Source organism: Hetaerina americana, unplaced genomic scaffold, assembly GCF_022747635.1.
Source record: "Hetaerina americana unplaced genomic scaffold, ioHetAmer1.1.p SCAF_9, whole genome shotgun sequence".
Taxonomy (NCBI): domain Eukaryota; kingdom Metazoa; phylum Arthropoda; class Insecta; order Odonata; family Calopterygidae; genus Hetaerina; species Hetaerina americana.
This window is the reverse complement of record NW_027287538.1, coordinates 5,169,498-5,183,925: the sequence shown is the minus strand read 5'-3', so window position 1 is coordinate 5,183,925 and position 14,428 is coordinate 5,169,498. Positions and strand designations below refer to the sequence as shown.

The following is a 14,428-nucleotide window of genomic DNA, read 5'->3' as shown; positions in this document are numbered from 1 at the left end:
AAGTTTGCATTAAGTTTGGAAAATTGGGTTCGGAGACTGTGACCGTGGTTAAGGATGCTTATGGGGATGTAGAAATGCCCCAAGTGATGGTTTTCTGCTTCCGCACAGGATGTTCTGGGAGGGTAGAGAGGAAGGTTGACGACGAGGAATGTCCATCAACAACAGAGTGTGATGATGAAAATTCGCCAAAAGTGAAACACATGCTCAATTCCAATTCACCCTCAAGTTTCAGAATGTTAGCAGAAGAGTGCAATATTAAGAAAACGACAGTGCATGGCATTGTTACGGATGGTCCCGAAGGTGCTGTCGGAAGACTGCTTTTGTGACAATCATCTTGGACCACGGTGAATGTGACCCTAATTATTTAGAAAGGATGGATTACCTGTGACGTGACATGGGTCTTTGAGTACAACCCCTGGAGTACGATTTCGTTCGAAATTTTTGTAAAAGGTGCCTTGTAAAAGGTGCCTGGACGAGATTCCTGTTGGTTCCGCCCAGGAAGCTTAACAGAAGCGTGGCAGAGGCACGGAAATCGATGTGTTGATGCACAAGGGTGCTCTCGTGAAGAATATAACCAATTTATACTTCAATCTTCAATAAATTATTTTCCCCAGATTTATTCTACTTATTTTTTTGGGCAGGCCATGAACTCGTATCTTGTGGACCGTGGTCCCTGTACAATGGAAGAAATGTATGTCAGACTAAAGACGCATATTAAACTTCTCTTTCACTCCTTGAGTCTTAATATATTATTTAAAATTACTTGGGAGATATTCATGGAATTAATTCAACTTCAAAATGATAATGATGCATAAAAATAGCATACCTTAAGTCGATTCGGAGTCTCATGGAGATTGCCATATCGTTCCAGCTCACCAGGTGACAAAAATATCTGAAGTAACGAAATTATTCTGATTGCAAGCATGCGTAGGAATGGTCACGCTTCTGTCTAGAAATCCGCGAGATTCGTGAATAAGTTTTATGATGAGAAGGCGAGTGTGACAGGCCTTTCAGTGTAATTGGGCCGCGAGGCACTTGAGAGGCGAAGAGAACAAGCGAGACTTATGACTTTTAGAAAGGTTCAGAAGAAACGAGTTTAGCAAATGACACTAAAGGAATGATTACTACGGCCTCGCACAGCTTGGGCAGATTAGACCACAAAGATAATATAACTGAAATAGGCTCCAGTACAGATAGAAACAGATACTCGTTCTTGCCCCAAACAATCAGGAATCATAATAGTAAGAAACCAAAATCACTATGGAAATATTCCAGACATTCGATTTACAAGTCAGGAAAAGATTTAACGTTGCAAAGATTTACTTGTAGGTGTACGTGTATGTTAGTCGGCAGTTTGTGTAATTGTATGTGTGTGGGGTGTAAGGGTTGCTTTCCGTAGACGTAAAGTATATTCTAGCCATTGGTGCAAGAGTTCCTCAAGGGTCGGAGAAAGGACCGAAGAACGTCTCTAGGCAACCTTAAAATCATGGAGACGAAAAGTAAACGAAGGGTATATAGTACGGGAATCCTTGATGCGCAACAGGTTCTATGACGGAGTTAATGTACTCGTTAAAGAGATAGCATCGGAATTATACTTGGATGTTGAACCTAGCGCTTGGAGTTAAAACCGATGGATTTACCGGGAAAAATTTCTCTTTTAAATATTGAACTCCTGACAGTATTTGCATGGATATAGCACGTGAGAGTCAACGTATTTCCGAGCGAGTCTCTGAATCGCTAGCATCAAACAACTTTGGGGACTTACGATTGTGGTAGTATATTGACTTCACCGTGTGTGAATGCGAGACGAACGCAAACAGAGGAAGAGCGCGTTGAGTAAATGGGAAGACGTCCTCATTGTTAAGAACGTGTCACATGCCTCAGGAGTGAAGACGTAAGATTCATTCGTACGGATGTTTATTCGAAATGTTTTGGCTGAGTAGAATTTTGAAATAATAGATTTTCGAGTTTAAGATTGTGATGGTACTGTAGTTAATATTTTAAGGAGTTATAGTTCTGCCAGATGCTTAGAAATAACACGTGGGAGACAGTGCATTAGTTTACATGCATGATAACCAACAAAGAGATACCACTAAAGCACTTTTTTTGCGTCAGCAACGGCCCTTTCTGTAGAAGACACGGACCCACTCAGATCAAGTTGGCCAAGATTTAGACGACTCCGGAGAGGATATGGCTTTAAAATGCAGGCTTAGAAGAATGGATAGCTTTAGATAGGGTAATCAGGCCTTGACCCTAAATGGTTCATAGTTAAAAGTAGTAGCATTTAATAAGGTAATGCAATGTAATTCTAGTCTAATCACTTAGTTACTTTCCACAGTGTTTGATGGCTGATATTATTGAAAGTTTGTATAAAAAGTATCGGTTACAATTGTTTCCTGACGTGCGCGTGAAGTTCTGAATTCAGACTGTCGGTTGTTAAGTGTTTGCATGATTACAGATCGTATATTGGCATTGATAAACAGTGAAAGTGTACACACCATTATCATTTAAAATTTGAAAAAGCGAAAGATCTACGATAAACTCGTCCTCCCGAAGGTTTTTCGACTGACGACCAAAAAAAAAGCAGTCCAGCGTCCCCTTGGCGAAGAATTTCTGCAACGACATCGCGACGATTCCCCAACCCCTTCACAGTCCCGACTTTGCACCAGGAGACTATTATTTCTATTCCCAAAAGTGAATTTCTCCGTCAAAGGACACCACAATGGGACCCTAAGTGCCGTCAAAGAAGCTTGCACGCGTACCCTTAAGGACCTTTAGCCTACCAGGGAGTCGAGGAAAAGCCGCAAGGGCAAAAGTGTGTCGACGCTCAAGGGATGTAACGATTTAAGAACTTGGAGGCATTGTAGAAATACCTGAAGTACTATGTCTTATTTTTCGAAACTTATCCCGATGTTTTTTATACAAACCATGTACCTTAATGATTTCTCAATTTTTTTTGGCACACCATATTGTCGATTAAAACTAGAAATGAAATAAATTGAGTTAGAAATTATCCTTTTCCATGGCAAAGACTTCCTCCCTCCAACCCCGGCGTCGGGTTCACCCGCTGACGGAGCATCCGCACGTGCGGTCGCCCGCCACCGAAACCCCTTCGAAACCCCTTCCATTTCCTCCGCGGCCTCCCTCTCTGCCGGGGATCCCAAGTCTCTTCGGTCCACTCCTTCCCAATTCCTTACTGCCCATCACCTCCCCTCCCCTCCCTCTCCTCCCCTCCTTATCTCCCACCCCCCCCCCACAATCTGGAATCCCACTCAATTTCACGCCTCCAAACTCTCGCCTTAATGCCGGCCCACCCCTCTGCACCACCACCCCCTCCCACTCTCCCTCCCTCCCGCCCCTCTCTACCCCTCCCTCTCCACCCTCGCTTCCTTCAAGTGCGACCTCAAGGATTGCCATGAAAACCGGAAATCGTATTTATGAGGCTGATTTATTTCCTCCCACCCTTTGCGGAGGGGGATGGGAGAGGGACTTGGGGACCTTTACTGCGGCGAAAAGTACCACGGTGTTAATAATTCACGGTGACCACACGTAAAGAGGGATAATCCCTTCTTTAAAAATTTAATCTTCGGCTCTTTTATTTCTGCACCCCCCCTCCCCCGTCACCGTTGGAAATCCGTAGTTTTATGTGATGTTATCAACCTGGATATGACGCGGACACCACTTACTTTTTTATTTGCCTCCTGAGCCTATGCTTAGGGAGTATTTTTTTCGAGAGAGTTCAATGAAACTAGGAATATGCATTGAACATGACAAATCCCGCCGCGTTAGTTTTTCCACAGCGGAGTACAACGGGGGTTAATCGACGAGATTATTACTTTTTTTTCGATTAGAATTCGTTTACGCTAGCACCGTTGGGAATCAATGGCGCTCACTCCCTTTGCCCTTCACAATGTGTTTTTCCCTCATACTTTTATGCAGGAAAATTAACCTTATTACAGGATTTACTTGAGAAGCCTTTTTTTATTTAGGAGGACCGAGATAATTAGGACAAATAATTCTTCTTTTCGGAACATTATTTTTCATTTCATTTTTGTGTGCTAAGCAATTCAACATACTATAAAAATATTTCGCTCTAGTCAGGCCTCATTTGGAATATGCCACAAGATCCTTGGGAACAATTTTGGCAAAAATGATCACATGAAGTCCGGAGAAAATCCGCCAGATTCGTGAAAAATTGTTATGATAAGAACACAAGTGTTACAGGTCTCTTAGGGGATTTAGGCTGGGAACCACTTGAAGTGCGGAGAGAACAAGCGAGGCTTAGACTTTTAGAAAGGTTCAGAACAAACGAGTTTAACTATGACACTGAAGGAATTATAATGGCCCCACACTACTTGGGTAGATCAGACCACAAAGATAAACTAAGGGAGATAGACTCCAATGCAGACAGTTAGATACAAATACTCATTCTTTCGCCGAACACTCAGAAATCATAACAGTAAGAAACCGAAGTCACTCTGGAAATTCAAATCCATCATGACCTTCTAAAGGCGCAGCCTTGCCCTTGCAGCCATTAGCCTCTCTCTTTTGCCGTTCAGTTCATGAAAATATCAAATACATTTAATTTACAAGTCAGGACTAGATTTAACGTTGGATACACATAAGGTATATTCGTAGCTGTACATGCGTATGTTAGTTGATAGTATAGTATGTATTTGCATGCGTGTGTGTAATAAAGGTTTTTCCATAAATACATACGCCTTTTTGGTTGTAGATTGGCAAGATTAGAAATATAACTGATGCCTTTGCAGTGTTTAACCTTTTTCTGACTTGTACATTCAATGTATTTCCTACTTCCATGGCGACTTTGGTTTTTTAGAATAACGAATCCTGATTGTTCGGGGAAAGAATGAGTGTTTATGTGTCTATCTGTGCTGGAGTCCACCTCCATTATTCTATCTTTGTGGTCTGATCTATCAATGTAGTGTATGGCCATAATTATGATTCCTTTAGTTGTTAATTTTTAGCCTCTGTTGTTCTGAACCTCCCTAAAAGTCTCAAGCCTCGCTTGTTCTCTTCGTTTCTCAAGTGGCTCCCAGCCTGATTCCCCTAAAAGGCCTTTATACCCTCCAGTATAAACAAAATAAGATGAATTTCGCAAGGCCTACATATATATAAATATAACATTCATTCCTCAATAAATAAAACAGATACTCTTTATACATTCGGATTACAAAGAATCTTTAGAATATTTAGAGTTAGTGAAATATTAGAATAAACTCTTGAGAGTGTTTATTAAAAGCTGAATGAGGTAAAAGATGAAAATTACAAAGTATCAATCCCTTTTAATATGTCAAACAGCTTCCCTTTGTGGTGAATAGATTAATAGGATACTCCTAGGTGCAATTTCATTAAGAATCAGTAAATGTTTTATAAATCAAACTAAATTTTTCCGGTGGTCATGGCAACCAATCCGTGATTCTTCTCCGATGCCTACTACGGATGCCATGAAAGACGAGAAAACGATATTTTCCCCAAAACATGACGTTTTGGGAAATTATGCATCATGGAGGCGACTGAGAGTAATGGACCCATTTCTCCAGAGCCGTGTGTGACTCCGCCGAATGGAAGACGGGTTGGCGATATATTGCGAATCCTTGCGTATCCTAGCGGTGAGGATTCGGGCCTTGCCGCACGGACATGAATCCCATTTGGGATGAACTATCCTCGTGTGGGCAGGGGGGAGTGGGGAGTTAGGCTGCCTTGTCTTCCCTGATCCCTATTGCGGCGATATCTTTCAAGTCGGCCTCTCCCGCCGGGGCAACGCTCTGACGGCTCCATCTTCGAGCGGCGGAATGGAGTCCGTCTCCTTCCCTTCGATTCCCATTACCATTCCGACCAATCAGTGGGCGAAGATTCCAAGTCTTGCGGTGAGGAGAGTGGCGAGGAAGGGGAACTACTGAGGAGATGTTTGGAGAAGGGTGGTGACGAAAATGGCCGGCGGGGGTACAAATGCCAGGGTGCACTTACTAAGTAAATTCAGATCCGCATGTTACAACACCGAGGTCACGTAGATTATTTGCACTCCAACGTACATTGGTCGCTTGGATCATACATATAAAATTCGGGAAATAGATGCCAGAACCAGCCGACTCAAGGACTCCTTCTTCCCACGGACAATACGGGATAGCAACTGCAGGGATAGATAGATAGCAAAAATTCCACTTGCCACCCTCAGCATCTAAAAAATAATTAGTTCTACTCAATTGCATGTACTTTCACTAATCTCTTGTGTTTCGTCGTCAAAACCCTTTCTTTCCGCATGACCTCATTAGAATACCTTTAAATTATGTAGTGCTCTTTACAGTATCGTTTGCTCTGCTTTTCTGTGTTTAAGTGCCCGCTTCCATCACTCGTCTCTTCCTGTAGAGGGGACAGTTCCACTGTCTGCAGCGGTGTGTCAAATTCCCCCACCTACCTACATACTCATGTTCTTGAGAACATGAGTTGCTTGACCATGTGATGGTAGAATTTCCCCAACTTTTCAATAGAAACTTCGTTTCCTACAAGATTCCCCCCCCCCCCACCGACTTCTTTTCCAACAGCAGATATCTTTACTCCTAAGACTTCCTACGCGCCATGGTCGACACCCCCGCTGACATTGCGTTAATGGTCTCCTGTGCCATTTCCCTTCGCAGGGTTAGTGGCCTCCGCCCGCACCCCTGAATGGCAACGAAAGGAGGATTTCTGCAGGCGCCACTAGGACGACAAGCGTGTGTGGAGTTCCCGGGTTGGATTATAATCCGCCTTGCCGTCCGTTCCTACTGCCGCCTCTTTGTCCACTTGACTCGGCCGCCACTCTTCACCCGGCTGCCTCGCCTCTTCCTCCCGGCCACGCACGGCACTCCAGACGAACAGGAAGCACTGGCTATTCGAAGCCGCCGCCCGTCCCGGCACTCCCGGCGAGATGAGCACTTCCCTCCCGCCCATCCTTCTCTCCACTTCGGCCTCTCTCATCCCTCATCCCCCACCCACTTCTTCTTCCTCAATTCCTTCATCCTCGTCTCTTTCTATCTCTACTCCCTTCACCTTCTCTCGATGTCCGAATTTAATGATCGATTTTGCGCGGAGTCGGAAATATCACCTCACGTCTAATATTCACGGCGTCCCGGCTCAGCGATGTGCGAATCGCCGAGTTTCCGCGTTGCCACGTGAATATGCATTCGTCACCGTAAATGCCACTACCCAGCACTCCATAAACTCTGTAATTAAGTAATAAAACTCTTTAAATAAATCAGTAATCTCAGTCATTAAGACGCGGAAAAATAAATGGGATGGCCACCAATTCGTTCACCATAACTCCCATAGCGGGGATCAGGTTTGAAATTATTGGAAATTTTCTCTCCTCATGGATGTAATGAGACTCATTACGGCCGGGGTCGCTTGGTACATTGAAACGCGTCATCCAAAAGACGGAATTATGAATTGTCAACGTTTAAATGGTGATTTTAATATTGCATTCAAACCAATAATTTTGGAAACCCCTGTATTAGAACAAGGTAGGGAAAGAATCAGACGTAAGTCAATATAGTCGAATGTAATTTAAACTCATCAATTAACTCTGGATTGCTTGTATGTCTCAAAGTAAACCAGCGTAATTTATCAGCACCCACGACGCCATTTGGGTACAATTTACTCATGAAATCAAGTCACTCTTTCTCGTATTGCAACATCATATATTTAGTCAGTATTATTTTACCATCATTGTTCTGTTTGCCACTTATGTTTCAACAAGGAAAAGTCCCGAATTCGACACACTGTTGCAACCGTAGGTCAGTTTCTTCAAATGTGCGACCATGATTAAAATCAGTCCTTAATATTTTCTTTGCAAATTCCACACACTCTAAACCCTGTTACTTCGAGATGTATGTATTTCCTTACCAAATTCACTGCATCAATACCTTGCGAAACGTCGATTCTAGACGGTGTTCTTCTCCCTGCTGGACCCTGAAACGCCTCCATCCGCCCGTCCCCTCCCCCACCCGCCCACCTGTCCGCCCCCTCCCACCCTTCCCAAGGGGCAAATGGGCCCGCAAAATGGGTTACGTGGTCGGAATCCTCTGGGGAACGTCTTGCTTTCGAAAGAGTTTGGAATTGCGGCGTGTGATTGGGCGAGCAGGGTGGACGGGGGGGGATTGAAGGGAGCGGTCGTGGGAGGGGGGATGCCGGGGGGGGGGGACTGTGGGGGAGGGGGTGCCGGACACACATCAGGGAAGTTGAAGGAGTCAGGTGGGAGGAGGAGTAGCGAGGGGGATGGATAATGGAGTAGCGACAAGGTTCACCAATTTTTCCGTCTCTTTCCCACGTCTTTAGTCTCCGCAGTCCACCGACGCTCTCTTTGCTCGTTCCGTATGTTTTTTTTGTGTTTAATAGATATTCATAGATTAATTTTATGTAAAGGAAAAATTAGAACAAGTTCATTTTTTAATTTCTGGCGAGTGAAGTTCAAAGCAAAGCGAAGTATAGTCTGTCGATGTAGATACTATGATTAGCACCACGAATTACCGAAATGTTTTGAAGTGATGTCATGATAATTTACTTTATTATACCTTTCGGCCATCATCTACAACTACGAGGGTCATCCGGAAAGTAGTACCCGTTCGTGAAATAAAGACACAAAAGTAAATATTAACAAACATAAAAAATTTTATTTGAAAGAGGATACTTTAAACTACTTCTCAACATAATCTCCAAGCAAATTAAGGCATTTGTCATAACGTGTGACAAGTTTCTGTATTCCTGCTGCATAGTCCTTCGCCGCCAGCTCATTGAGATACGCGAGGGACCCATCTTGCACAAATTTTTGCATAATGCAGATGGTGTTTAACAATTTCATGAACAATTGTTCGAGAAACATTGGGAAAATGCTCACAGATGTCATCAATTGTGACGCGCCGATCGTTCCTCACGAATTCGTCAACTGAGCTCACCAGTTGGTCTGTAATGACAGACGGTCTCTCCGAACGCTCATCGTCGTGTGTGTTCCCCCTCCCCATGTTGAAGTTGCGACACCACCGCCGAACAGACGACTCGTCCATTACATTGTCTCCATACACCTCCTTTAATTGGCGATGAATATCACATGGGCGAACGTTTCTTGCATTGAGGAATTTAATCACTGCCCTCACTTCACAACTGGCGGCGTTCTCAATTTTTTTAAACATTGTAAACAATCACAGAAACAACACAGGCAATGCTAGCGTCACGCAACTTGGCTCAGAGAAGGCAGACAAGCCACTGAAGCTATCTGACCTCGTCCAGCGGCTACTCGCGTCGTCAGCACTTCATGCGGCACGAACGGGTACTACTTTCCGGATGACCCTCGTAATATTGGCGCACGTCCTACGATGTAGAATGACGGCTGCTGCCGACATCGTCCTTTCTCCATCCCAGTACGCAGTGTCAAAAACGCGAAACATCTTCGATGCAGCACTTTTAATTCGCGACATTATTTTTTCCGCGCCCTTGTATGGTGATCGTTTTTTATCACTGCTGGCTATCGATGTTGAGAAAGCATTTGACCTGGTCCGGATCGAATGGATTCTCACTGTGCTCAAGTATGTATCTTAGAGACAATGTTTCCGCGCTGGGAAAAAACACAATCCATATTTAAGTTTCACCGTGTTTTCTTCACGTTTGTCGTCAACGTCCCTGTTATTAATGACCTCCTTGTAAAATATCCTATGCAGTCACTACTTTTTTATGATCTTCTATTTTAACGCATGGATATGCCTTTTTCTCATTTGAAAATTTCAAGATGTTAGCTTTTCATTCCCCCTTATTCCATACCTATGAATTGATTGCATTGTGCTAATCAATGATTGGAAGACACTCCCTGCCTTGCTGACCGAAACTTAATAATCCGCAAAACTGAATCTATAAAAGGGACACTCCTGCACCACTCCTCTTTCCTAAAACTGCGCATCCCAACTCTCCATCCGCCGCTCGCACCTGTGCAGTGTGGCGGATGTACGGGACGCGGACTAGTCTCCTGTCAATTCTCTATATCCCTAATTTCTGTAATACATGATTAATTTTATGCAATTTACTCCATCAAACTCATTTTCGAAATCTACGAAACATTTTATAACAATCTGATTGTACTCAATGCTTCTCTCTATTAATGGTCCAACTTTTGCTATGGCATCATGCGGTCCTCTCCCCTTTCTGAACTTCAATTACAGATCTATCCACACAATATCCCGTATATTATCAACTGACATACACATGCACACCTACGAATATACCTTATGTCTATGTATGCAGCGTTTAATCTTCTCCCGATTTGTCAATCGGATGTCTTTTATATTTCTGTAGTGACTTGAGGTTCTTGCTATTATGATTCCTGATTGACCGGGGAAAGAGCGAGTATCTGTATCTGTCTGTACTGGAATCTATCTCCCTTATCTTATCTTTGTGGTCTGATCTAACGGATAGTTAACACTATTAGGTAGAATTAAACTGAAGAAAGTTTTCAGTTATAACAGGTTGCACTGTCACTGTCTTATGCCAATACGATATGCAGTCATACGCACACCTTAGCCGATGGTTTTCATTCATCACTTCAAGCATATGTCAGGTAAACATTTTTACCGATTCTTTTTAAACAAATCTTGTATTATTTGTACGGTGTCATCACTATGAAAAATCAATGTTTGAGTATTTCTCAAATATTCATTATTGGCTATAGGGTCGACACTTAGTCACACCTAATATGTAGTTCCCACAATCTTAGTTTCTCTAGAATTCTCTATGTTTCTCTCTCTAATTCTCTAGAATTAGAGTTCTCTATGTTGTCGAGCACAGAATATGGGGCGAGACATGCGGGCGACTTCGTTGGATCCCCCTGGCTGATGAGGGCTTCAGCTAAGCGGCGCGACGGCGGCTGCGGGAACATAGGGAGGCGAGAAAAATGAATGCGGAGTCTTCTGATTGGCGATGGGATGTTGAAGACTGCGGCGCATGGGGGGGGGGGGAACGTTAGGCAGACGAGGACGGGGTAGGAATAGAAAAGAGTTGTTGGACGGGATGAAGGAAGTACTCAGAGATGAAGAGGGACTTGATGTCGAACAGGTTGCTGGATTTTGTTTTATTACGAGTCACAAAATATTTATTTCACAGTTTTGTCTAATTGTTTATGCAGGAAGTACATGGGATTGTGTAAGTTGAAGACGTTATAATTGTGTCGGATGTTAGCTCTTGTTTTGTCAGGAAAGGCAAAGAAACGTATTATTTTACGCCCGCAGAGACTGTATTCATTCAAAACCTACGTTAAACGGTAGTTTACCAATATTAATGAGAAGCTAGGCGAGTGGAATTTGAAATGTAATCGTAAGTGGGGGTCAATTCGGCGTTAATTGGTGGATAGAATTGGCAAACATGTGTTCGAATATACTTGTGGAAGAGTTTTTTCAAAACAAATCCTGAGGAGGAGGTTTCTTCCCATCAGATCCTCCGAGATCAATATCTATGCCATTACTCTCACGAAATGAGAGAGATATTGAGAAATAAAACTTGCGAGTTGTGTATGCCAGAGGGTGATACACGTAGATGGCGGCTCAATAGTTAAATACAATCTGAATGGTACGGGTAATAGGTATCTCTTTCCCCTCTCCACAGCAACAGCATATTTTCAGTCTCACTTGAAGAAGGCCTCCGAGAGGGCCGAAAGCTCGAACAATTTACCGTGTGAGTGTCCTCTTAAATGTTGCTATTCTATTCTATTTGTGTTATATTGTGTCAGCCCATTATTGTGCCTCTCCTGTGAATTTTTCCGTACAATAGTTATATATATATATATATATATATATATATATATATATATATATATTAATATATATATATTAATATAAATATATATATATTAATATATATATATATATATATTAATATATATATATATATATTAATATATATATATATATATTAATATATATATATATATATATATTAGTAGTCCAGTGGGTAGAGCGTTGGACTGCTGATCGTAGGGTCCCGGGTTCGATTCCCGGGCAAGGCACTCTGGGCACCTGCAGCTCCACCCAAGCTAAAGTGATTTTTCGGGTACCAGGTCTTCCTGGGAAACCATAACTGGCACAGGGAAAGGAACTGGCCCCCTTACCCTGATTTGTGAATTTCACACGCCGTATAGGGCTTAGTACTGGGTGATCTCTACCATCACCTACTAAACCGAACTTCGGGTTGATTACTGTGTTTATGGTTGAATATATATATATATATATATATTCAACCATGAACACAGTATATATGTATAAATAAATAAATATATATATATATATATATATATATATATTTGTATCATATATTATGTGTATATATATATTTATTTATTTATATATGTATACCCTCATGAATATATATGTATGTATATATATATATATATATATATATATATATATACACACACGCAATAAGAAGAATAGGGAGAGAGGTATCTTTCGTAACTTCGAATAGTGAGAGAGACCTGCTGCCACAAATAAAAAAATACGAAGAAAGGATTCAATCTCATTTTTCTCGGCGTTTTATAGTTCTTTATACTCAGCATGCATCTCTGTTATATTATTATTATTTTTTCTTATTTCATCCCCCCCACCCCCCACCCGTCACGTTCCTCTTCAGGTAATTATTTTCCCTTTCTCTTCCCATGCCTCTTTGGTAATTTCTTCTTAATACAGGTTGAGCAGGAACGGTGATAAGGGGCAACCCTGCCTTACACCTCTTCCTAACACTGCCCATCCGTACTCCCCGTTCCCCACCCGCACCTGAGCAGTCTGAGACATGTACAGGTTGCGGATTAGCCTCCTTTCCCTCCAATCTATTCCTATTTTCTGCAGAATACTCATTAGTTTTTCCCAATTCACTCAATCAAACGCTTTTTCGAAATTTACGAAACAGGCAAATATCGCCGGTTGTATTCAATATTCTTCTCGATTAATAATCTTATTACTGAAATGGCATCACGCGTACCTCTCCCCTTCCTAAAACCAAACTGATTAACCCCCAAGTAATCATTTGCCCTTCTTTATATCCTTTTGTTGATTATCCTGAGAACAACTTTAGCTTTTTGGGATATCAAACTTATTGTCCTGTAGTCCGCATATGATGTAGCCTTCACCTTTTTCGAAATAGGAACGAAAACTGATCTCACAAAATCTTCCGGCCAGATTCCTTCCTCATAGATACTACGGATCAGCCCATATAGCCTCTTCCTCTCACTTTTCCTAAACATTTCAATAGTTCCGCAAGAATATTATCCACCCACAGGGCCTTATTTAGTTTCAACTCCCTTCTCATCGTCGAGTATGCCTGGACCTAAGCTATCTTCCCCTGCGTCATGTTCCTTTTCTATATCTAACTGTTTTGGTCTAATTCTTTTACCATACAGTTCTCCTATATATTCCTTCAATCTCTCTTGGATATTTCCTGTGTCAACTATTATCTTTCTCGCCTTATTTCTAACTGTTATCTTAGATCTCCCTTTCTTACATCCCGATAAAGATTAAACTTTGCTATACAGCGCACCGATTTCACCCTTCCTGTGCAGACTTTCCATACCCTCGCACTGCGTTTTCCACCATGCTTCTTTTGCTTTATTTGTTGCCCACCTCAATTTATTGTTTAACAATATGTACTTCATTTTGCCTATCTCTCTATTTACATTCTTCCATTTTCTCCTCTCATCCATCTTTGTAATCATCTCATCCATGATCCATGGTTTCCTAGTCCTTTTCGCGTTAACGGTTCCAATTGTGTCTTATGTATATGTGTATGTATTTTGTCTTGTGTATTATATATATATATATATATATATATATATATATATATATATATATATATATATATATATAGATGATTTCGTCGACGTAACACGGAAGTGCCGAATAATAAATTGGACAGCAACAAACAATATAGAAACACATAAAAAGAACACTCACACGTTATTTCTTTATAATTTCGACGTAATTCTGCTCCACACATACATATTTGAGAGAGTTATACATGTACATTAGCTGTGGTAGCCATTTTCATCGGCGCCATTCCTTGTTCCTGTAGATGGGAAGAGGAGATGGGAATGGGACGATGTGGAGGAGGTAGGATGGGGAGAGTCCTAGAAATGGAGAATGGGAAGAGGCAGGTGGGGGGAGAGGTATTTTCGAATAGAAGGGACGACTTGCAGAGAATGAGGTAAGGGAAAATCGAGGGAGGGAAATGAGTTAAATTGGGAAAGGATGAGATTAGGGGGGGAATGCGGGGCATTAGATCACGGCGAGCCTTTGGGAGGGAGGCGGGCGAGGGAGAGAGGAAGGGGCGGGGCGCGACAAGGGAAGGGCGGAAGGGTTTAGGTAAGGGGGGGCCAGCGGAAGAGTGAGTGAGTGATATTGGAGGA

The 14,428-nt window shown here is 42.2% G+C and overlaps 1 protein-coding gene across 1 annotated transcript in view; it reads right to left on the bottom strand.

The window, feature by feature from the left end:
• Nucleotides 1-14,428, bottom strand: part of LOC139699004 (nephrin-like) — an 874,868-nt gene that overhangs the window by 748,349 nt on the left and 112,091 nt on the right. The window lies entirely within an intron of this gene.